This window comes from Pleurodeles waltl, chromosome 11, assembly GCF_031143425.1.
Source record: "Pleurodeles waltl isolate 20211129_DDA chromosome 11, aPleWal1.hap1.20221129, whole genome shotgun sequence".
NCBI classification, from domain to species: Eukaryota; Metazoa; Chordata; class Amphibia; order Caudata; family Salamandridae; genus Pleurodeles; species Pleurodeles waltl.
In genome coordinates, this window is record NC_090450.1 from 662,420,914 (window position 1) to 662,446,546 (window position 25,633).

The window sequence follows — 25,633 nt, forward strand, 5'->3', positions numbered from 1 at the left end:
ATGTAACATTTAAGGAGACTTTAAAATTTAAAATAAAGTCTGCCCATTCTAGCCTATGAAGGCCATTTACTTCAATGAGGGAAAAACGAATTTGGCTGTTTTTACCTCACCAGGGCTTATAAATCTATTTTTATAAAGTCCCTGCTTATAGTTACATGGCACCCAGCCCTAGGGGCACATAGGGCACACCTTAGGGGTGACTTATATGTAAAAATAAGGTAGTTTAAGACTTTGGAAGTACCTTTAATTCCAAAGTCGAATTTGCATATAACTTTAATTTAAAAGCAGCCAGCAAGGCAGGCTTGCTTTTAAAATGACACTGGGCACCTCAGCAATGCACCTAGGTGTGCACCACCTATGCTGTGGTCCCTAAACCTACATGCCTTACCATATACTAGGGACTGATAGGTAGGTTAACTTAGCCAATTATAATTAGCCTAATTTGCATATCCATTTTACACAGAGCACTGGCCCTGGGACTGGTAAGCAGTACCCAGGGCACAGCCAAGAGTCAGTAACCACCAGTACCTATCCAAAAAGAGTGGGGGTGATCAGGCAAAAAAAAAGGACTTTCCTACACTGCCCCCCCCCAGATGAAAGGTGATGGGTACTAACCTACACCCTGGTAGTCCTCATCAGCTAAGTGGAAAAACCTGGAAAGGCCATCTGCATTGGCATGAGCAGTCCCAGGTCTGTGCTCCACTGTGAAGTCCATCCCCTGTAGGGAAATGGACCACCTTAACAGTTTTGGGTTCTCCCCCCTCATCTGCATCAACCATCTGAGAGGTCTGTGGTCAGTTTGTACACGGAAGTGAGTGCCAAACAAGTAAGGCCTCAACTTCTTCAGGGACCAAACCACAGCAAAGGCCTCCCTCTCAATGGCACTCCATTTTTTCTCTCTGGGGAGTAGTCGCCTGCTGATGAAGGCAACTGGGTGATCATGGCCCTCTTCATTAACTTGTGCTAACACTGCCCCAATCCCTTCCTCTGAAGCATCTGTTTGCACTACAAATTCCTTGCTATAGTCAGGGGCCAGTAGCACTGGTGCTGAACACATAGCCTGTTTTAGGGTGTCAAAAGCTTTTTGACACTCTGGGGTCCAAATGACCTTCTTGGGCTGTTTCTTGGAGGTAAGCTCAGTTAGAGGGGCCACTATGGTCCCAAAATTTTGAACAAACCTCCTGTAATACCCAGTCAGGCCAAGAAAGGCCCTGACCTGAGTCTGGGTTTTTGGAGCCTCCCAATCCAGGATAGTCTGGATCTTGGGCTGCAGAGGTTGTACATGGCCTCCACCAACAAGGTGGCCCAGGTACACAATAGAACTTTGCCCTATCTGGCACTTGCTTGCCTTGATAGTCAGGCCTGCTTGAAGCAGGGCCTGAAGCACTTCCTTCAGGTGGACCAGGTGGTCCCTCCAGGTGGAACTAAATACAGCTATATCATCCAGATAAGCTGCACTAAAAGATTCCAACCCAGATAGGACTCTGTTCACCAACCGTTGGAAGGTGGCAGGAGCATTTTTCATGCCAAAGGGCATCACCTTGAACTGAAAGTGGCCCTCTGGTGTGGAAAATGCTGACCTCTCCTTAGCTCTTGGACTTAAGGCAATCTGCCAATATCCTGAGGTCAGATCAAATGTGCTCAGGAATTTGGCAGCCCCCAACCTGTCAATGAGCTCATCAGCTCTAAGTATGGGGTGAGCATCAGTCCTAGTGACTGCATTTAGACCTCTGTAGTCCACACAGAATCTTAATTCTTTCTTCCCACCTTGGGGATTAGCTTTGGGCACCAGTACCACTGGACTGGACCAAGGACTATCAGAGGGCTCAATTACCTTCAGGTCCAACATCTTAGCCACTTCATCTTTGATGTTGGCCTTGACCTGGTCAGACAGCCTGTACAGCTTGTTCTTGACAGGCAAGCTGTCACCAGTGTCAACATCATGGACACACCAATTGGTGAGTCCAGGGGTCAGGGAGAACAGACTAGCAAACTGTCCAAAGACTTGCTTACAGTCTTGTTGTTGCTGATCTGTCAATTTGGGAGAGAGTACCACTCCCTCCACTGACCCATCTTTTGCCTTTGAGGACAGGAGGTCTGGCAGAGGTTCACCCTCCTCCTCCTTCCCTTCATCAGTGACCATCAGCATGGTCATGTCTGCCCTGTACTGGTGGGGTTTCATCCTGTTTACATGTAGGATCCTGTGAGGATTCCTGGGGGTGCCAAGGTCCACCAAGTAGGTGACCTCACCTTTTTTCTCTAGGATTGGATAGGGCCCAGTCCACTTGGCCTGTAGTGCCCTAGGAGCCATGGGCTCCAAAACCCACACCAGCTGTCCTGGGTGATACTCAGGCATGGTAGCCTTTTGATCATGCCAGAGCTTCATGAGCTCCTGACTGGCCTCCAGGTTTCTGCTTGCCTTCTTCATATACTCAGCCATGCGAGACCGCAGGCCTAGTACATAATCCAGCACATTCTCCTTGGATTCCTTGAGAGGCTTTTCCCAAGACTCTCTCACCAAGCACAATGGGCCTCTTACAGGGTGCCCAAACAGTAACTCAAAGGGGCTGAATCCAACCCCCTTCTGTGGCACCTCCCTGTAGGCAAACAGCAGGCATGGGAGGAGGACATCCCATCTCCTCCTGAGTTTGTCAGACAAACCCATGATCATGCCCTTCAGGGTCTTATTGAATCTTTCCACCAGACCATTGGTCTGTGGATGGTAGGGTGTGCTGAACTTATAAGTAACACCACACTCCTCCCACATGGCTTTCAGATAGGCTGACATAAAGTTTGTGCCCCTATCTGAGACCACATCCTTTGGGAATCCCACTCTGGTGAACACACCACGTAGGGCCCTAGCCACTGTGGGAGCAGTGACTGTCCGGAGGGGTATTGCCTCAGGGTACCTGGTGGCATGGTCCACTACCACCACAATGTACCTGTTACCTGAAGCAGTTGGTGGGTCTAGGGGACCAACAATGTCAATCCCCACCCTCTCAAAGGGAGTCCCAACCACTGGCAGTGGAATCAAGGGAGCCTTTGGCTTGCCCCCTGTCTTGCCACTGGCTTGACAGGGTGACACAGGAGCTGCAAAACTCCCTGACTTTTTCTGACATTTCGGGCCAATAAAAATGGTTGACCAGCCTGTTCCAGGTCTTGGTCTGTCCCAAATGACCAGCTAAGGGGATATCATGCCTTAAGGTAAGGAGGAATTCTCTATACTTTTGGGGGACCACTACTCTCCTAGTAGCCCCTTCTTTAAGGGCCCTTGCCTCAGTGTAGAGAACTCCATCCTCCCAGTAAACCTTGTGGGTACCACTGGTATCCCCTTGTTCTTGCCTGGCAGCAGTCTGCCTCAGGCCCTCAAGAGTGGGACACTCTCTTTGTCCCTGGCACAAATCTTCTCTGGTGGGCCCACCTGCCCCTTGCAGTTCTGCCAAGTCAGGCAGAGTTTGCAGGGAAGGTGTCCCTCCCTCAGAGTTCAGATCCTGCCCCTCAGGGTTGGATTCTTCCTGACCCTCTGTACTTGTTGGGGCTGGCAAGCCAGACCCAGTGCCTTTTCTCTTTTTCTTGGAGGCTTGGCCCATTGTTCCAGGGTCCAAGTGTCCAGCATTCCCCTGTTGTGCCGCCTGTGACCTGGTCACAGCACACACCCATTCAGGGAGGTCCAGCATCTGTGCATGGACCCTTCTTTCCACTTCTGACCACTCAGATGCTTCAAGATCATTCCCCAGTAGACACTCTACTGGGAGGGCAGGAGCTACAGCTACTTTTTTAGGGCCAGTCACACCTCCCCATTCCAGACTCACCATAGCCATGGGATGGAGTTTGGTTCTGGTATCTGCATAAGTCACCTGGTGGAAGACACCAGGTAAGACCTGCTCTGGAGAAACCAGCTTTTCTGCGACCATTGTCACACTGGCTCCTGTATCTCTCAGAGCTTCCACTTCAGTCCCATTGACTTTAGGCCTCTGCCTATACCTCTCCATGATGGGAGGTAAGGTAGCCATAGTTGCAATGTCCACCCCACAAACGGATACTAAGGTGACCTCAGTGTACCCTGATTCCACCCCTGGGCCAACTTCCACCCCCAACCCTACACTAGCAATCCCCTGGGATTGCCCACCAGTGGGGGGCTTCTTGGAGCAGATAGCATCTCCTCTTTTATGTCCTGGCTGATGACAGTCAAAACACTTGCCGGCCTTAGCAAGCTCCTGAAACTTTCCTGCTTTAGCAGGATCATAATTCTTTCCCTGATACCCTTTCCCTTTAAAAGTGAATTGGCTCGGGGCTCCCCCTCCCTGAGAAGTTTTTGGGGACTCTTGTGAGGACTCTTTGGGTTTTTTGTCATCTTTCCCCTGGTTCTTCCCCTGAGAAGAACCATGTCCTCCCTTTTTCTGATCACCCCCTGGGGGTTTCTGGTTAACCCTAGTTCTTAACCAGTCATCTGCTGCCTCCCCCAGCTCTCTGGGGTTGGTCAACCTAGAGTCTACTAGATACTGGCGGAGCCTCTCTTGGACACAATTAGTTGGAAGGTGCTCCCTCATAATCAAATTGTACAGCCCCTCAAAGGTACTTACCCTGTTGCCCTGTATCCAGCCCTCCAGTGCTTTTACTGAAATGTCACCAAAGTCCACCCAGGACTGGGTGCTTGTCTTTTGGGTGTCCCTAAACTTAAGCCTATACTGCTCTGGGGTTAGACCAAACTTTTTAGTCAAGCAACTCTTCATACTGGGGTATGAGTCTGCATCCTCCCCACTCATGGTTAGGAGCCTATCCCTCCCAGAGTTGGGAACTAACTCCCAAAGGAGTGAACCCCAGTACTGAGGCTTGACTTTCCTCATCTGGAGGGCCCTCTCAAAGGCCCCCAGCCACTTATCTATGTCATCCCCCTCTACATAGGCAGCAACCACCCCTTTGGGTAATCTGGGGGCAAAACCCCCACCCAGGGACACCTCAGTTTCTTTCTCGCTGCCTCCATCTTTTTTTTCTTTGCTTGCCCACTTTTTCTTTTCTAGGGCAAGCTTATCTGCTTCCAAAGCTATGTAGGCTAGCTGGGCTTCCAGCTCTCTTTCCCTGATGGATGGGTTCTCTCCTCCTGAAAGGACCCCCTTCCTACCACTAGCTTTGGGTCTGCCCCTAGTGACTGTATCCACTGAGGACCGTTCTTCCTCTTCCTCACTTAGGTTCGGATGCCTTCCCTCCCCTGAGTGGTTAGAGTTAGCATCTTCCCCTTTTTCTTCCTCCTCTGGAGCTTCCTCTGTCTCTACCTCTTGGGCCTCAGCCCATGCTGTCAGTGATTTAATCAGGATTTCCTTCCTGAGATTAGTGGTTGCAGGCAACCCTCTTTCAATACACAACCCCCTAAGCTGGACTACTGTCAGTGTAGGTAGGCTAGCCAGATCAAGCTCCATGGTTCCCTAGTTTTGTGTCAACAAAAACTTTTTGCAAAAATTGGTAACAAGAATTTAGAAAAATTACAAAAATTCAATAATTGAAATTAATCCAAATTAATAAAAAAAAATTAAAATTAAAAATTAAAAACAATTTTTGCACTAGGACAATTTAAAGGATTTTTTATTTGTTTTACTCAAAACTGTAACGTGATATTGAACACAAGTACAGGATCCCATCGCTGCTTCCAATTATGTTGGAAAATGGGTTATTGGTAGGGCAGGTAGGTACCTACACCTAGCAACAAGCCACAAACCTCCACATAGGTACAGTTAGGTCTCAGTAAATTAATCCCAGCTCTACCCTTGGTAGCTTGGCATCGAGCGTCAAGGCTTAACTTAGGAGACAAAGTGTAAAGCATTCAAATATCACAAAACATTAATTAAATAAAACACAGGAAACAGTTTAAAAATCCAAAACCAATTTATAAAAATAGCTTATATTTTTATCTTTAAAATGACACAAAAACGATTAAAATCGGTTCAGGGGAACCGGAGATATGAATTTTTAAAGTATTATTATTTTCTAGCGCTTAGAAACAAAAAGCGCCAATCGGGTCATCTGGTTGCACCAGGACCGGGGCAAAGTCAAACTTTCAGGCCGACCGCGATGGAGCCCTGCTCGGCTACAAGTCGCGGGAGGCCTCGGTTAAAAAGTTACCTTCTGACTTAGTCTCTTTTTTGATGTTTTTCTTCCCCGGGACGAACCTGCCAGTTGGATCCGACCTCCTGGAGCCCTTGTCCGGATACGCGAAGTCGGTTTCCTCGGTGGTGATTTTTACCTTCGGACTTAGTCGTTTTTTCGAGATGAAAATCCTTCGACCGGGGTAAACCTGGATCTTGATCCGTCGTCCGTGGAGCCCTTCTCGGATATGATGGCTGGAAGGTCCCGGTCAACTTTTTACGTTCGGACGTAGTCTTTTTTTGGGATGTTTTTCTTTACCGGGACGAACCACGAAGTCAGGCCGGGTCGCGGTTGAGGCAAGCCGGCTAGAATTTCCGCGTCGGGTCGGTCACTTTATGGAGCTTTTTTTCAAAAATTCTCCAATCTTTTCCAAACTTCTGGGGCTTCACCCAGATGTTCTTTTAAGGTTCTTTTGGGGTCCACAGCTCACCCCAAGGGTCCAGAAGTTCTGTGATTGTCCTTGGGAAGTGCGGACTTCAACTCCCAGAATGCACCTGGCGCAAACTCCTTTTTGGCCACTGGACAGTGGTCAGCTGGTCACTTTTTCAGGAGTTGGTGCAGGGGACTCTGGATAGCAATTTTTCACCTGTGGCAAACAGGGAGTCCCTCCTTGAACCAGTGGAAGCCAGGCAAAGTCCTTCTTGTGGTGAAGCCCAAGTGTGCAGCTGGTGCAGTCTTTCTGAGTGCAGGGTCCAGGTGCAGGCCAGGGGTCCAGTAGGGCAGTCCTTCTTCTCCTTGTAGTTCCTTCTTCTTGAAATTTGGTGGGGATCTGAGGCGTGGGTGCAGGTCTGCCAGTTTTATCCTTGCTCCTGGGTGAAAAGCAGGGGGGCCCTGGTTCTCCAATCAGGGACAGGGTCGTCCCCCTGTGATGACCACTTCCTGGGAAGTGTGGCAAAAATCCATCCCAGAAGGCAACAGTCTCTAAAAATCCAAAATGGATGAATCTGATTTTTGGAGGAGAGATCTGGCTGAGCCCACCCACTGGTGTGGCTAAAAATCATAAACACACCCCTCTCCTGCCCTCTCCTAATCTAATCAAGGGGGCACCTAGCTGTCTGGGGTTGCAGGATGTGGGGGTGTTGCTGGGTGCTCCAGATGTCCTTCTCTGCCTTTGAAGACCAGTTTGGCAGCCCTCCCCCTTCCTGCCTCACCATCTGCTGAGGGGAGATTCTCTCCCCCAAGCACATTCCTTTGTGTGAAGCCAGGCCACTTCACAACTCATTAAAGTAGCCTGGCAGAAGCTGCTGCAGGCTGGCCAATCAGAGCACAGCAGCAAAAACAATGCAGAGCTGAAATTGGCAACTTTTTAGGTAAAGTCTAAACTTTTTACCTGGACAAGTTATATTAATTCCAACAACTGGAAGTTGTGGGATTTATTACAACAATCAATTTGATACCAAATTCTTGGTATGTAACATTTAAGGAGACTTTAAAATTTAAAATAAAGTCTGCCCATTCTAGCCTATGAAGGCCATTTACTTTAATGAGGGAAAAACGAATTTGGCTGTTTTTACCTCACCAGGGCTTATAAATCTATTTTTATAAAGTCCCTGCTTATAGTTACATGGCACCCAGCCCTAGGGGCACATAGGGCACACCTTAGGGGTGACTTATATGTAAAAATAAGGTAGTTTAAGACTTTGGAAGTACCTTTAATTCCAAAGTCGAATTTGCATATAACTTTAATTTAAAAGCAGCCAGCAAGGCAGGCTTGCTTTTAAAATGACACTGGGCACCTCAGCAATGCACCTAGGTGTGCACCACCTATGCTGTGGTCCCTAAACCTACATGCCCTACCATATACTAGGGACTGATAGATAGGTTAACTTAGCCAATTATAATTAGCCTAATTTGCATATCCATTTTACACAGAGCACTGGCCCTGGGACTGGTAAGCAGTACCCAGGGCACAGCCAAGAGTCAGTAACCACCAGTACCTATCCAAAAAGAGTGGGGGTGATCAGGCAAAAAAAAAGGACTTTCCTACAGTGGGTCATAATGTGGTAGGCATTGTTTTGTTGGCCTAACGGTATGGGTGTTGGGTCTGCCACTTTATCACTGACCTTTGGGAAGGCGGATTTGTGTATGTTGCTGTATTCTGTCAGATTGGTGTGTGTGTGTCATAATATGGCGAACGGATATTCGCCACTGTGGGGGCATGTTGGCGCCCGTCACCATGGTGGTAAGCGGGATTTGCTGCCAATGTCATAATGAGGGTCCCAATGACTTGCCTTTCATTGGCGACTTTCACCTGGCATCTATGGATTCCCCCATATAGAACGCACATTATGTGATTCATAGAGGAGTACTTTCTCTTGAATTAAAGTACTGTCATGTCTGCAGCGACCCTTTGGGAAACCTTCAAATGAGTGCTCCAAGGGGAAGACAGGTTATTGTGCAGGTGAGTACTGTCATGAGAAACAGAGCATAGTAGACATTGAGTCTCAGATAAAAGACTTAGAGAAATGCAGACTTATTTCTGATGGTCATTTAGCACACCGGCAGCTGGGACTAGCTCAGCAGCAGCAACACCAGCTGCTAATAGATGAAAATAAGAAGACATGGAGGGCAACAGAGAGGCACAAATACCAGTGGGGTGATAAGACGAGTAACCTCCTTCATAGAATGTCAAACGGCCTGCCGACCCATTATTCTCCCCCTCATTTGAGACCCCGATGAGGCTGCAATACTTAACCCACGTGCAATTTTAGGCAGCTTTGCTGCCTTCTTTACAGAGGTGCATGACTGATGAGAGGACTTGCCCCAAGAGTAGATATGTGAATTTTTAGACAACGTGCGCTCTCACAACCTTATTGGAATCAGCAAGAGCCCAGCTAGATGAGGAGATCTCAGAGGCTGAGCTCTAAGTGGCCCTCTCGGGACTCCAAGTAGGCAAGGCCCCAGTGCTCAATGGGCTGCCATGTGAATTTTTTAAGGCATATATGCCTAAACTAAGGAAACACCTCCTGGTGGCTTTACATGCTATTGGGATAGAGTAGTCACTTCCTCCCAATTTTTCTCCAAACCAGGCTGTCCGCTGGAAAAGCATTCCTCCTATCGCCACATCTCCCTCCTAAAAGAAAAAGCCAAACTACTAGCAAAACTGCAAGCAGACAGACTGATGGGTCACATTTCTGACCTGGTTCACCCCGATCAGATGAGTTTTATACCTGACAGAGGTACTTGTCACACCTGTTGCTTGTCCAATGCCCTACCACTTGCGGACTGCCTTGGGTAACCGGCCTGAGATTTTTGCCCGACGTTGATAAGGCATGTGACACCATTAGTTAGGACATCTCATACTGCTGGCCTGGCTGAACTTTAGCCCCAGGTTCCTTTGGTATGTATGTTTACTGTATTCCATCCTGACAGCTGAGGTGAGGGTCGCTGGTAATATATCCGATCTGTTTGCGATGCAGTGGGGGGCACGTCACGGGCATCCTCTCCCCCCACTATTATTCGCTCTGGTCATGGAACCCCTGGAGGTTCCAGATGGCTGCAAAGGTTTGGGAATTTGAGTGGAGAATGGATAGTTCAGGCAGACTCACCCTCTATGTAGACGACCTGTTATTTTTTAGTACCGACCCCGATGTGATTGGGCCGTGACTTCTCCAAATATTGTGCATATCTAGCGAGACTCCATATCAACACCTCCAAATCCATAGTGTTTCCTGCAAATAGCTATACAGAGCCAGTAGACTGGGCTCCAGATTTACAGATGGAGACTGAAGGCTTTAATCATTTAGGTGTGTTTATCATGCCCAAAGCTGCACTTTTGGAGTCAGTCCTGGTAAAGGTGAGAGAGGAGACACGGACCTAGTCACTCCTGCCCTTGTCACTTACTGGCCGTTTGGTGATTTTTCATATGGTGTCCTTCCCCAGACTGTTTTATCAACTACAAAACCGCCATCATCCGGCCCCCAGGTAATGGTTCAACCAGATTAATTTAATTCCCACTGGGTTTCTTTGGGTTGAGGGACCCCTTGCATTGTCTTGGGCACTTGTTTGCAATTGTCAAGTAATGGCAGTATTGCAGCTGCAGACATTTCCACCTATTACTTTGCCCCCCATTTGCTCATTATCAATGAATGTGTTGTGACCACATGGGGGACCCGGCATATGTGATAGTGAGTTGGGCAATGGGTGCAGTTCCCTGGTTGGAGTATCTTCATGGGGTAGAGGAAGCCCGGCGGCCCTGACCATATTGAAAAACACTCTACACCAAATGGGATTGTAGTGGAGGCTCACATAGCAGACACCACTATGGTACTTCTCTGTATTGTGACAGAAGGCACAATTAGAGGGATTTAAGAAGTGGGGCATGATCAGTACATCTACCCAGGGAGATGTAATGTCTAGCACAGCCCTAAAATCTTTCCAGGAGCTGCAGCAGGAGTTCAGCCTTCATTGCAGTTAATTTCATCACTATTTGCAATTTCGCCATGCACTCACCCCTTACATAAGCATTCTTGACTCCTTCCCAGATTACAATCTTCGGGAAGGTAATCTTCTTTCAGAAGACCTACAAGATCATAAATTAGCCAAATTATATTGTATCCTTCTCACACACAGCCCACATACATTTTCAGCCCTCCATACAGCCTGGGAAACTGACCTTGGAATTCTTGACAAGTGTACCGACCCTCTATGATCTCCTCGGGAGGCAGCCATTTTGGCACACCTGCAATTCATAGAACTAAATATTCACAGAGTCTATTACAGGAGATATTACTTATGGCACATTGGGGTGGTGGACTCTTTTTATGCCTACAATGTTGTGCGGAGGACATTTCCTTCTTTCACATGGTGTGGGGGTGTCATGTCTTGTACAGAATTTTGGCTGGAGTGATTTCCTGTCTAGGCAAGGTACTCTCCTGTGCAATACCTGCAAACCCAAAGCTGACCCTCTTGCATGTTACAGATGGTCTTTGGAGAAATAGGTACAAAAGGTGCTCCTGTTTCTAGGTCTCCTCTTGGCAAAGAGTGATATAGCCAGAGAGTAGAAAGCCGAGACCTCTCTGTCCTTGACTGTGTGGATATGAAGTCTAAAACACTGCATGAGCTTCGAAGTTGTGGTTTATCAAGCCAGGGTTTGTCCCAAAAACAAATCAAAGGTTTAGCAGAGTTGGGTGGATTACCAAGTGATTATTTTGCAGCCTGCCTGCTCGTAATGCTCCTTACTGTATGAAGAGGTTAGAGAGTGTGGACAGGTGGGTAGGACAAAAGAAGATCAGACACGCAGGGCCATATTTATACTTTTCGACGCACAACTGCGCCAACGCAGTTGTGCGTCAAAAAATCTAACGCCGGCTAACGCCATTCTGAAGCGCCATGCGGGCGCCGTATTTATTCAATGAAGTTAGCCGGCGTTAGCCGGCGGAGCTGCCTGGTGTGCGTCAAAAATGAAGTACACCAGGCAGCGTAGGGGAATATGGAGCTTGGGCGCCAAAAAATGGGGCAAGTCAGGCTGAGGCGTCAACCCAATTTGTGCCATTTTTTTCGACTCCCAACCCCCATTTAAATGACTCCTGTCTTAGCAAAGACAGGAGTCATGCCCCCTTGCCCAATGGCCATGCCCAGGGGACTTCTGGGCATGGTCATTGGGCATAGTGGCATGTAGGGGGGCACAAATCAGGCCCCCCTATGCCACAAAAAATAATAATAAAAAAAATACATACCTGAACTTACCTTATGTTCCCTGGGATGGGTCCCTCCATCCTTAGGCGTCCTCCTGGGGTGGGCAAGGGTGACAGGGGGGTCCCTGGGGGCATGGGAGGGCACCTCTGGGCTCCTTCCGAGCCCACAGGTCCCTTAACGCCTGCCCTGACCAGGTGCTAAAAAACGACGCAAAAGCGGCTGGACGTCACTTATTTTGACCCGCCCACTCCCGGGCGTCATTTGTGCCCGGGAGTGGAAATACGGCGCACATGCCTCGGAGTCACTTTTTTAGACAGGAACGCCTACCTTGCATATCATTAACGCAAAGTAGGTGTCCACCCTAAAAAATGACGCAAACTCCATGGACTTTGGCGCTAGACGCGTCTAACGCCAAAGTATAAATATGGAGTTAGTTTTGCGTCGGAATTGCGTCAAAGAAAACCGACGCAATTCCGGCACAAACAGAGTATAAATATGCCCCGCAATGTTCTCTGAAATGCATATTAATATGTATAGTTGGGTGGCTGGGTGGGGTGGAGAGGTTTTTCTGTGAAGTATTTGTGTTTATATTATTACAATTGTGAGATTTTCTAATTTCTGTATAACTGCTGGCCAGGCTGGTCTGTTTGCTGCAATAAAACTCAATATAATTTGTGATGAAAAATGTTCTGGAATTACCAATAATACAAATCCAGATTTTTCCATGCCAATTAATTCAGGGATAACTTAATTAATTCGTAGTGTCAACATTTTTGGGAAGATCTTACAGTCCATGTTAATAGGAAAAATGGGCCTATAATTCCCACATAGAGTAAGGTCCTTGTCTTTCTTAGGAATTAGGATAAGCATAGCCTCAACAAATGAGTCTTATGTTACACTTGACAATAACAAGTATTGAATTGCTAATATTAGTTTTGGAATTAATATCTGAAAATTGCTGACAAAATGTAACCAGAATATCTTTTTTGGCCTGGGGGCTTTTCTTTAGGTAATGTGGTAATGGCTGCTTTGATCTCAGCTACCGATATGCCAGATCTAAAGAGAAAAGGTCAACCTAGTGTGTCGGATCTTTAGGTATACAGTTAAAAAAAAATGTCCTAAATCTCTCGAGGTGTATCATGTTCAGGGGCATATCATTGGTTCTAAAACACCAAAAAAAATCCAAATATTTTAAGTCTGCATAAAATCGGTTGCCACGGCTTTCAAATATAACATTCATTTTAGATTTCTGTTTCCTACTTTTAAGATAATTGGGTAACATTTTACCTAATTTATTATGCCCACCACAAAATGTTGCATTGACTTCTAATAAAGATATACTTCCATGTTAGGCTGACCTTTTATTAAAATGTAATTGGGCGTGTTAAAGTGTTGTTGCGGTTAGAGGTAAAGAATTCATTTTCAAGAGTTTTAATATGTTGTAGTAACAAAAAGGTTTCTTTGAGTGAGGTTCATTTTCTAGATGAGATGCAGCATATTCAATAATAAAACCTAAAACTGCTGACTTAAATGCATCCTAGATAAAATTAATTGCAGTCACAGTAGGAGGACTGAGCACATAACTGTCTGAGGTAAAGAGTGTACATTTTTCAACTAAATGTTTATCAGTAGAGAAAGAATTATTGAATCTCTATCTATTAGTAGGGTCTTCAACAGACAAGATGTCTGAATCTACTATAACAGGACATGATCTGAAATAATTGCAGAACAATTTCAGACTGTCCCACAAACTTCAAATTAGTTTGAGGTAACAATATAAAGTCTATCCTTGAGCATGAATGATATACAGGGGAAGAAATTTGAATTCCATAATATCAGGGTGAAACATTGGCCAAGGGTCCATTAAGGGCCACATATACAAAGATCCGGTTTTGCAACTCGCAAACTGCGAGTCTTAGCGGCTCGCAATTTGCAAGTCGCAAAACCTGATGTACAACAGTGTACTTTACTCTGTTTGCGATTCCCAATGTGGTCGCAAATGACCTACCTCATGAATATTCATGAGGTAGGTCACAATTTGTGACCCCATTGGGAATGTCGGCACTCACAGGCATGGTGGCCTGCTGGAGACAACAGACCACCATCTCTGTATCTGATTTTAAATAAAGCAGTTTTTTTCTTTAAATGCGGCCCATTTTCCTTAAAGGAAAACAAGATGCATTTCAAAAACAAAAATGAAAATTTTTCTTTTCATTTTTTCAGAGCAGGCAGTGGTCCGTGGGATCACTGCCTACTTTGAAAAAATATTTTCGCTGCCATTCACAAAGGGGAAGGGGTCCCATAGGGACCCCTTCCCATTTGCGAATGGGTTACCACCAGTTTGAAACTGGTGCTAAATGCGATTGTTTTGTGACCGCATTCACGGTCACAAAACAATACTACATCGCACTGCAACTCGCAATTAGGAAGGGAACGTCCCTTCCTAATTGCGACTCACAAACCTATTTTGCGATTCTGTAAATAGATTACCGAATCTCAAAATGGGCTTTGTACATACCAAAATGTATTTTTCCTGTCGCAAACGGTCTGATTCTGCAAATTGGGCCGTTTGCGACTTGAAAAATGGTAGCTACATATGCCCCTAAGCCCCATGAGCGTATTGAGTGTTTAAAGGTGCACTGCATTTTCTTAGGAATATATTTAGTCTTTGATTGCCTGTCCATGAAAGGATCCATCAACTGGTGGCAATCACGTTGTTCAGTAGGAAAGGAACATAAGTGTGCAGATAAACTTTTTCAAAATTTCATTTAAACACTTGTTGTGCCATGAACATTACAAACTAAAAAGGGGAGATTGTTAATTTAAAAAGTCAATTACAACCATTTGTCATAATCGTCATCATCAGGAACTACATTTTCAATATCAAGAGATAATAATGCATGAAAAAGAATAATTACTCCATTCTTGTTATGTTGTGTGGGGGGATAAAACACCTGACTAACACAACGTTTTTTTAGATAAATATTTTTCCTAAAGGTAAGCCTCTTGCAATAATGCAATCGACATTTTAACTTTGATAAATGAGTCAGAAATTCTTGCCATTTAATTAGGTTGTAAAGATCGTTGACCTTCAAAGAAATCACATGCAAAAGTACTTATATCTATCAAAAGGGAGGGGTAACATATTTTTACATTTAAGTACACATTTGTAAAAGACCAAGCAACAATTTGGCGACATTGTGAAATAGACTAAAAACAAGAGGGAAGAAACTAAAATGAAAAAAAAAAGAAGGAGAAGAAGATGTGAAGGAAGTGAGCTAAAGAAATGGTAAAAAAACATAAAAAGACTAACCATAAATGCAGCCAAGAAAAAAACTGAGAACAATTCAGAAGGAAGGAGAGGAAGTACAAGGAAAAAGGGAGAGACCAACCGCATGCAGCCCTGGGAACGAGCAATAAAATATAGATAAGGAATGAAAAGGCAGAAATTGAAGGGAATAATTGAAATGTGGAAAACAGCACATAAAGACAAGGAAACATGGAAGACATGAATCCAAGGGACTAAACAAGGAACCTGTAAGGAAAGATGAAAGTGTTAAACAGTATTAAAAAATGAGCGAGTAGGATTTTATTTCTTCGACATCAAAAACAATATAAGAATACATGACTTTAGTTAAGTGTTAGGAATGGGGTATTTGGTAGACAGGCAGGTTACCCCTTGTTCAAGCAAGGACCCTCACTCTAGTCAGGGTAAAAGAGATTCACCCTCAGCTAACCCCTGCTTATCCACTTGGTAGCTTGGCAGAGCAGTAGGCTTAACTTCAGAGTGCTAGGTGTAACGTATTTGTAGCAACACACACAGTAACTTGATGAAAACACTAAAAAATGACACAAAACAGGTCTAGAAAAATAGGACATATTTATCTAAACAAAACAAGACCAAAACGACAAAAATCCACAGTACACAAGTCAAGTTATCAATAAAAATGCAAAAAGAGTCTTTAAGTAGTTTTAAACACGCACTAACACTGTTAGAGTGAAAATGAACCATGGGTGCATCAAAAATAACCCTGCACGGACGAGTGTGCATCAAAAAGGGCTTGCGATGCATTGATTCCACTCACGAGTGGGACTTTGCGTCATTTCTCCTTTCATTGGGTCGGGGCACGTCTTTTCTTCTCTCCGCAGGAGAGCGATGCATCGATCCAGACAGCACTCTCGGGTCCGGGCAGGCCTTGCATTGGTTTTACATGCCCAACGGTACCCGCGTCGGAAATCCAGCCGCACGATGATCCAGAAACCACACAGCGCTGGTTGCGATCTCCCAGCCTCCATCATCAGTGATGCTGCACATCGTTTCTCCTGCTCCATGCGTCGATTCTTCGGTCTCATTTCTGGAGAGCAGTGATTTTCAGCTGTGGAGCTGGTGGCGCATCGTTTCTTCAGCCACAGATCGGAGTTGTGTCAATCTTTTCCCCACACAGCGCTTTGTGTGTGGATTTCCTTGTCTTTAGGCTGCCAGCTTCTCCTTTCAGGGTCACAAGAACTGGATGGGCACCACAGGGCAGAGTAGGAGTCTCTCCAGAGACTCCAGGTGCTGGCAGAGAGAAGTCTTTGTTGTCCCTGGGACTTCAAACAACATGATGCAAGCTCTAAATCAAGCCCTTGGAGATTTCTTAAGATGGAATGCACACAAAGTCCAGTCTTTGCCCGCCTACTCTGGCAGAAGCAGCAAGTGCAGGCTAGCTCCATAAAGCACAGGCAGGGCAGCTCTTCTTCCTCAGCTCTTCAGCTCTTCTCCAGGCAGAGGTTCCTCTTGTTTAGAGAAGGGTTTCTTAAGTCTGTGGTTTTGGGTGCCCTTCTTATACCCAATTTCTCCTTTGAAGTAGGTCTACTTCAAAGTAAAGTCTCTTTTGAATGTGAAATCCTGCCTTGCCCAGGCCAGGACCCCAGACACTCACCAGGGGGTTGGAGACTGCATTGTGTGAGGGCAGGCACATCCCTTACAGGTGTGAGTGATCACTCCTCCCCTCCCTCCTAGCACAGATGGCACATCAGGATATGCAGGCTACACCCCAGCTCCCTTTTTGTCACTGTCTAGTGTGAGGTGCAAACAGCCCAACTGTCAAACTGACCCAGACAGGGAATCCACAAACAGACAGAGTCACAGAAATGGTATAAGCAAGAAAATGCTCACTTTCTAAAAGTGGCATTTTCAAACACACAATCTTAAAATCAACTTTACTAAAAGATGTATTTTTAAACTGTAAGCTCAGAGACCCCAAACCCCACATGTCCATCCGCTCCCAAAGGGAATCTACACTATAATCAGATTCAAAGGTAGCCCCCATGTTAACCTTTGAGAGAGACAGGCCTTGCAACAATGAAAAACGAATTTAGCAATATTTTACTGTCAGGATATAGAAAACACATTACTATGGGCCTCATTATGACCCTGGCGGGCGGCGGAGGCCGCCCGCCAGGATCCCGCCCTCCAAATTACCGCGCCGCGGTCAAAAGACCGCGGCGGGTATTACGAGTTTTCCCCTGGGCTGGCGGGCGGTTCCAGTAAAACCGCCCGCCAGCCCAGGGGAAAACGACCTTCCCACGAGGATGCCGGCTCGTAATCGAGCCGGCGGAGTGGGAAGGTGCGACGGGTGCAGTGGCACCCGTCGCGTATTTCAGTGTCTGCAAGGCAGACACTGAAATACTTTTCGGGGCCCTCTTACGGGGGCCCCTGCCGTTCCCATGCCATTGGCATGGGCACGGCAGGGGCCCCCAGGGGCCCCGCGACCCCCCCTACCGCCATCCTGTTCATGGCGGCTTTCCCGCCATGAACTGGATGGCGGTAGGGGGGGTCAGAATCCTCATGGCTGCGGAGCGCGCTCCGCAGCCATGGAGGATTCCAAAGAGCAGCGGAAAGTCAGCGGGAGACCGCTGACTTTCCGCTTCTGACCGCGGCTGAACCGCCGCGGTCAGAATGCTCATTGGAGTACCGCCAGCCTGTTGGCGGTGCTCCTGTGGTCGGTGGCCCTGGCGGCCACCGGCCGCCAGGGTCAGAATGACCCTCTATATGTCCTCCCTTAACCATACACTGCACCCTGCCCTTGGGGCTATCTACGGCCTACCTTAGGGGTGTCTAACATGTAAAAAAAGGGACATTTTAGGCCTGGCAAGTGGTTACACTTACCAAGTCGAATTTACAGTTAAAACTGCACACACGGACACTGCAGTGGCAGGTCTGAGACATGATTTCAGAGCTACTTATGTGGGTGGCACAACCAGTGCTGCATGCCCACTAGTAGCATTTGATTTACAGGCCGTGGCACCTCTAGTGCACTTTACTAGGGACTTACTAGTAAACCAAATATGCCAATCATGGATAAACCAATTACATACACATTTTGTAAAGGAGCACTTGCACTTTAGCACTGGTTAGCAGTGGTAAAGTGCTCAGAGTAACAAAAACAGCAAAATCAGAGTCCAGCACACATCAAGAACCTGGGGAACCGAGGCAAAAAGTTAAGGGAGACCACGCCAAGGATGAAAAGTCTAATATGAAGTAAATTGTATTAAGGACAGTCAAGTCCCCTTTGTAGGAATAAATACATTGTTTCAAATATTCTGGGTTTTCAAACATGGATGTTTTGTCCTTTTAAATGACCTTAAAAAAGCATGAGAGACGAGGACGCATATCCGAAAACTCCTTCCACTGGTTTTCTGTTGTATGCGCAACATCTCGAGTGAGGAATATCTTTTGCCCTGATCAAAGCATTTGTTTATGTATTTTTGCAGCAGAGAGTACTTTAATGAGGTCTGAGTACTGAAAAAAAGGTGATAATTCCTCCTCAGTGTGGCACATTAGAACTGGATTTGAACATAGAACCAACATGGTGAGTTCATTGTATGCTGAGATCAGAGGAATCCGTAAGTCCAACAATTTTAGGGAGAAAAGTTTAAGGAATAATATCAAGTTGAGGCCTTCTGTGCCTTCAGAAATCCCATACATTTTCAGATTATTATGTCTGTTGTGTTTTTTCCAAATCTTCTGTTTGCTTTCAAGAAGGAAATCTTCTTAGAATAAAAAATCAACTTTAGCTGCAAAATCCTGGGCACCATTAAATCTTTGTTCATCCTGCAATATTCTAGAGTGCAAAGTGGACCATTTGTTTTCAGTTCATTGAAGGGCAGCATTAGTTTTCGCCACAAAGGGCTGTGGATTTTTTATTTCATCTATAATGTCCTCCAGTGTTAAAGGGAGAGGAGATTTAGTTGGGCAAACTGGATCCTTCTTCACCCTTGTATTTACATTAGTCATTAGATCTTTGTGAGAATTGAGGAAGGGGTGGGTGATGCGAAAAACTTAGAGGTGGAAGGGGCCTGGTTATCCAGTCTCCACAGTCTCAGAAGGTGCCAGTTCTGACAGGTAAATAAATGAGTTACACAATAGAAGAAGAGGTCATGCAATTGAATAAGAATATCTAACTAGGATGCTGCTGCTTAGCGATGCGCCATGTATGCCAAATATGAGAGGAGAAAGTGGCAGCTGCACTGGGGCTACATAACAAATGGCAGGAATCATGAAAAATTGTTATGGGGAGGAGCAGAAACAGTCAGACTATTCACCAAACTGCTCCCATGCAGCTCTGACAATAGAAGAACCTGTATGACCTTGTTGTAGGAGAGGGAATCCATAGGGAAATCCAAAAAGCCCTCTATGGTGGCCAGAGAACTACAGGTCAGAGACCAATTTTCCGGCGCTCCCATATGCCTCCTCTCAACTTGAGTTTTTAAAATTTTCCTGTATTGGTTTTTTGCTTTTTCCAAATTCACCCTCAGTCTTTTTGACTGACTGTGACCATACCTGCAGCAATGGAATTCGACCTCATGAACCTAGAGTGCTATACTATTGATGAGCTCAAGGAGTTCTGTAAGGAAAGGGGATTCCTAATCAGGAACTCTGGTTAATTTTGCATTGACTTGTCTTTAAACCTGACAAGAATTTTGTAGCTGGTTGATTAGGGTTTCACCCCCTTCAACCAGTAACTCAATTCCTTACACTACTCTTCTGCTTTACCCTGCTCTCTATCTTACCCCAGCCCTGGTTTATTATGGGGGTGATTCCAACCCTGGCGGTCGGTGATAAAGCGGCGGCCAACCCGCCAACAGGCAGGCGGTCAAAAAAATGGAATTCTGACCCTGGCGGGAACCGCCAACACAGACCACCACTTTAACACTCCGACCGCCACGGCGGAACAAACAAACAGGTTGGCGGTCACGGCCAACAGGCAGGCGGCAGACAATGTACCGCCCACCCTATCACAACTCACCAATCCGCCACCTTTTCCAGGGCGGGAGCCCCGCCGATAAAAACACGGCAGAAACAGACTACGAAAGGGAAAACGCTCACCGATACACACTCCACGAGGAAGGAGGACAGCATGGAACCCGAATTAAACATCCTACCAGCTATTGTCTACCTGCTCATCTACCACGAGTACGAACGCCGGCGAAGACGACAACGGTGAGTACTGCACCTACGACACAGGGGAGGGGGGAGGAGAAAAGGTTACGGGCACACACATACGCGACACCCCCCCCCCACCACCCCTCCCCCCCCCAAATCCCTACACACCAATGCAGAGCAACAAGTCAGAGTGACACCCCCCAAACCCCCCGGAATAATGCAAAGACATAATATAAATGATCTTTAAAATTTATGTATAAAATAGGTTCATTGAAGTCATGGTAAATATGCAATATGAAATATACAAAATAAATAAATGAACATAGTGAAAATTATAAACATAGGCAATAAGTCCTGCACAGTTAGATAAATTTCCATAGTCCGTGGGCCAATGTGTACAAACACATGGGAAAAGCCCACACAGGAGACCGGATACCATTGGAGAGAACACTGCAGGGGCATCAGATGATAAAACTACAGGCACCTCAGGGGGAAGGGAAGGGGGGGCACCCCAGCCACATGAGTCCACGACGCCAGATCCACGAGGGGCCTCCATGCCCACTGTACCATCCTGGGGAGTGCAAAGCCACAGTCTCTCAAGTCTCTACAGTGGGAGGGTTGCCCACTGTGCCATCCTGGGGAGTGCAAAGCCACAGTCTCTCAAGTCTCTACAGTGGGAGGGTTGCCCACTGTGCCATCCTGGGGAGTGCAAAGCCACAGTCTCTCAAGTCTCTACAGTGGGTGGGTTGCCCACTGTACCATCCTGGGGCGTGCAAAGCCACAGTCCATCAGATGGATAACCGACTCCACTGGTATTGGAGGAGGCATGGTGCCCAGAGTGCTTCGTGAACACCTGCTCGACACAGAACCGGGACTGTCAATGGGCCAGCGGTGCTTGAGACGGCGTTGCCCAGCGGAGCGGTGCTTGACAGGAAGGGCCCTGCGGAGCGGTGCTTGACAGGAAGGGCCCAGCGGAGCGGTGCTTGACAGGAAGGGCCCAGCGGAGCGGTGCTTGAGACAGCGGGGCCCAGCGGAGCGGTGCTTGACAGGAAGGGCCCAGCGGAGCGGTGCTTGAGACGGCGGGTCCCTGTTCAGCGGTGCCTGTCTTGGCGGGGCCCTGTTCAGCGGTGCTTCGCACGGCGGGGCCCTGTTCAGCAGTGCCTGTCTTGGCGGGGCCCTGTTCAGCGGTGCTTCTCGCGGCGGGCCCCTGTTCAGCGGTGCTTCTCACGGCGTGGCCCTGTTCAGCGGTGCCTGTCTTGGCGGGGCCCTGTTCAGCGGTGCTTCTCACGGCGGGGCCCTGTTCAGCGGTGCCTGTCTTGGCGGGGCCCTGTTCAGCGGTGCTTTTCACGGCGGGCCCCTGTTCAGCGGTGCTTCGCACGGCAGGGCCCTGTTCAGCAGTGCCTGTCTTGGCGGGGCCCTGTTCAGCGGTGCGTCTCACGGCGGGGCCCTGTTCAGCGGTGCTTGTCCTGTCTTTCTAGGGAGCCAGACCTGGCCAAGACTCCCCGCTTAGTCGCCCTCCGACCTTGCGGTTGCGGGGCCCTCCTGTGATGGAGTCTTGGGCCCGTGGGTGTCATCCGTCACACCCGGAATGGGCTGGTGGGGCCCTCCTGGTCAGCTCGCCTGCTGCACAACTTCTCCGCCCTGCTGCCCTTGCCCTCCTTCGCTGAAGCTCTCTGGCCCTTGCCTCCCTTTGATGATGTGGCAGGTGACGGGGCAAGGCTACTGTCCTTGGTGGCAGCCGTCTCAGGCTTCTCGCGCCGGCCCTTAGTTTTTTTTGTCCTCTTCCCAGGGGGTGGGCTGGCTGTCCCCTTGCTGCTGGCCGATGTTCCTGCCCTAGGAGCTGGTGGACTCCAATAGCCCTGCACTATGGTCATACTAGATGCAGGGCTGGTGGTGGCTGAGGTGCTCTTTGGACTCTTAGTAGATGGAGGGGGTGGGTCAGGTGATGCAAAGAGGTTAATTTTTGAGAGGAAAAGTTTTTTAGGAGCAATGGGAAGGGTAGGTGCAGTGGGTATGGGAGTGGAGGAAGAGGATGTGGTTGTAGGAGAGTCAAGTGTGCTGTCTTTGGGTGCAGGTGCTTGTGACGGAGGCTGTCGTGAGGTGGATGGCTGTTGGGTTGGTGGCTGCCTGCGTTTGTGTGGTTTGGAAGAGGGGGTGACAGACACACTGGGAGAGGACACAGGAGACGTGTAAATGGCAGTGGGGGTGGTGACTGCACGTGTGCGGACTGTACTGGAGGGTGTGCTGGTGATGGAAGTACTGGCTGATGGTGGTGTGCATGCAGGTGTGAGTGGAGACGTCACAGGGAGGGAGGAGGGAGACGAGGAGGAGGGGGACACAGAGGTGGTAGTGACTGTTGGCATGTCTGCATCTGGATGTTGCTTGGGTGAATGCTTGTGGGATCTGTGGTGCGTATGTCTGGATGAGCTGCCCTTGGGTGTTGAGGTGTGTGCAGGCTGGTCTGATGGTGTGGATGGGATAGGCTGAGGAACAGGAGACTGGGACTGGGTGGAGGCAGTTAGAAGAGGGAGGCTGGAGACAGGGACAATGGCTGCCGTCAGTGCTGAGGCCAGAGCATTGAACGATCGCTGATGGGCAGCCTGACCCGAATGAATGCCCTCCAGGTATGCATTGCTCCGATGCACCTCCCTTTCTACACCCTGGATGGCATTCAAAAGGGTAGACTGCCCAACAATGATTGTCTGGAGGAGGTCAATGACCTTCTCACTGAGGGCAGCAGGGGTAACTGGGTCAGGCCCTGAGGTGCCTGGGGCGAAGGAGATGGCCGGCTTCCTGGCCGAGCGGGCACGGAGCGAAGGCTGAGGGGCTACTGGGAGGGCGGAGCTGGTGCGCTGGGTGGCGGCTGTACCTGTTGTAGCGGTGGGCACGGATATTGCCGCCACCGCAAGGGAGCTCCTTTCCGAGGACGTGTCGGTGTCGCTGACGTCTCCACGGGTCCCCGTTGTGGAGCACCCTCGCCCTCCGTCTCACTGGTGTACTCGGAGTCTGTTGCATGGCCCTCCGGGGCCATGTGAGATGCAGCTCCCTCGTGCGCCGATGCCAATTCTCCTCCGCCTGATGATGCTAATGCACACATGCACAGGAAGAAAAAGAAAATGGGTGGGGGGGACAAATGAAGACAGGTTGAGTGCATGCATTGGCAACACCGTTGTCGGAGAGGACAGACACAGAAGCCCCCAGCACTAAGCCGCGCAATCGGGGTACACTACTCAGTTCTTGTGACTAGGCCTACAGGTCTATGGACGACAAATGCACACATGGGTGATGCAGGACCATGGATAGCTGTACTTGGCACCCTACAGAGGTGGGGGGCGGGGGCACAGGGCCATACCTAACGGAGGGGACTAGCCTACAGAAAGCGCCCTGGCCTAGAGTTACCCACAGCCCTCCTCCCCAACCCAGACACCTCCACTGCGCGCAAAGATAGCAGAATGTGCTGGTACTCACCCCCTTGTGTCTGCTGTGATGTCCTCACGCGCCTTTCCAAATCGGGGTAGGCCACCGCCAGGATCCGGGACATCAGGGGGGTCAATTGGCGGCTGGCACCCCTCCTACGTTGGGAGGCCATCCCCAGCAGAGACTCCGCGGTTTTTCTAGTCCCGCGGCGGATGTCCTCCCACCTCTTTCGGCAGTGGGTGCCCCGTCTGTTGTGGACCCCCAGGGCCCGGACGTTCTTGGCGATGGCACGCCAAATGTCGAACTTCTGATGGGCGCTGACCTATTTGACATGTACAGGGTGGGAAAGGAAATATCATGACTTTTCTGCATGGTCGATGTGAGTGGCCCCCCCTCCCCAACCTTGCCATGTGGCACATGCTCTCATCTGTCGTGCGTTGCACTCCTCATTCGCTCCCCTCCCCACCATCTTACATCCACCCCACTCAACACAGGCATAGCCCATTCAACGTGCACCCTGTGTACTAACCTGTTGGTCTGGAGGACCGTAGAGTAGCGCATATTGGGGGAGGACCCCATCAACAAGTTTCTCCAATTCCTCAGATGTGAAGGCAGGGGCCCTTTCCCCAGTCGCAGCAGCCATTGTATCTCCCAGACCGAGGTCACAGCAGCACTTGCAGTATAGGTCCTCTCCTTTGGATGATCAGGTCTCAAGTGATTAATCAGATAGAAAATGGCGGTCACGCCCGCGGCGGTGCGTACTGCGGCGGTGGGTACCGCGACCGCCGGCGCACATCGTCATTGGCTCCTGAAACCCATAGGGTGCAATGTTAACCAATGCGGCTTAGCACCGCGGTCTTCGACCGCCTACCGCCACGGTGTGCCACGCCAGAGCATTGACCTCACATCCCACTGTCACACTTCACAGGTCAGGCAGCCGCCATTTCAAGGGCCCACATGGCATAATTTCAACTGCGTCACACAGGCCTAGGCCGTGCATTGCCACTCATACAAGCATTTCAATGCATTGCGATTCTTTTACTGTGCAAGCTGTGTGAACGAACCTGTGGTTTGCTTGACTTTCTGCTCCATGTTGTCCTTCCTAGGCACCGTCCGCTGGGACTTGCGAGGAGAAGGATTAATCCTCCCGTGTACCGACCGCTGGTGGACCCGTCCACAATGGAAGAACGACATATTATACTTAGATGCAGGCTTGACAGAGCCACTATACATGAACTGTGTGCCCAGCTGGAGCCAGACCTGATGTCACCCATCCGCCAAGCCACAGGGATTCCCCCTCTGGTGCAGGTTCTGTCAGTACTCCATTTTTTGGCAAGTGGGTCTTTTCAGACAACTGTGGCCACGTCATCAGGGATGTCTCAGCCTATGTTTTCTAAGGTTTTGTCCAGAGTGTTGTCTGCCCTCATGAAATACATGCGGAGCTACATTGTTTTCCCTGAGGTGGATGATTTGGCTACAGTGAAGGGTGATTTCTATGCCCTTGGACATATCCCCAACATCATTGGTGCCATTGATGGGACCCATGTGGCTTTGGTTCCCCCCAAAGAAAGTGGGCAGGTGTACAGAAACGGAAAAAGTTATCATTCTATGAATGTCCAGGTGGTCTGTTTGGCTGACCAGTACATCTCCCATGTAAATGCCAAGTTCCCTGGGTCAGTGCATGACGCGTATGTTATGCGAAATAGCAGCATCCCTTATGTGATGGAACAGCTACAGAGACACCGTGTGTGGTTATTAGGTGACTGTGGTTACCCCAACCTCTCCTGGCTATTGACCCCAGTGAGGAATCCCCGGACCAGGGCAGAGGAACGGTACAATGAGGCCCATGGGCGAACTAGGAGGATCATAGAAAGGACCTTCGGCCTCCTGAAAGCCAGGTTTAGGTGCCTACATATGACAGGGGGATCCCTAATGTACTCACCAAAGAAGGTGTGCCATATCATCGTGGCCTGCTGTATGCTTCACAATCTTGCTTTGGGACGCCAGGTG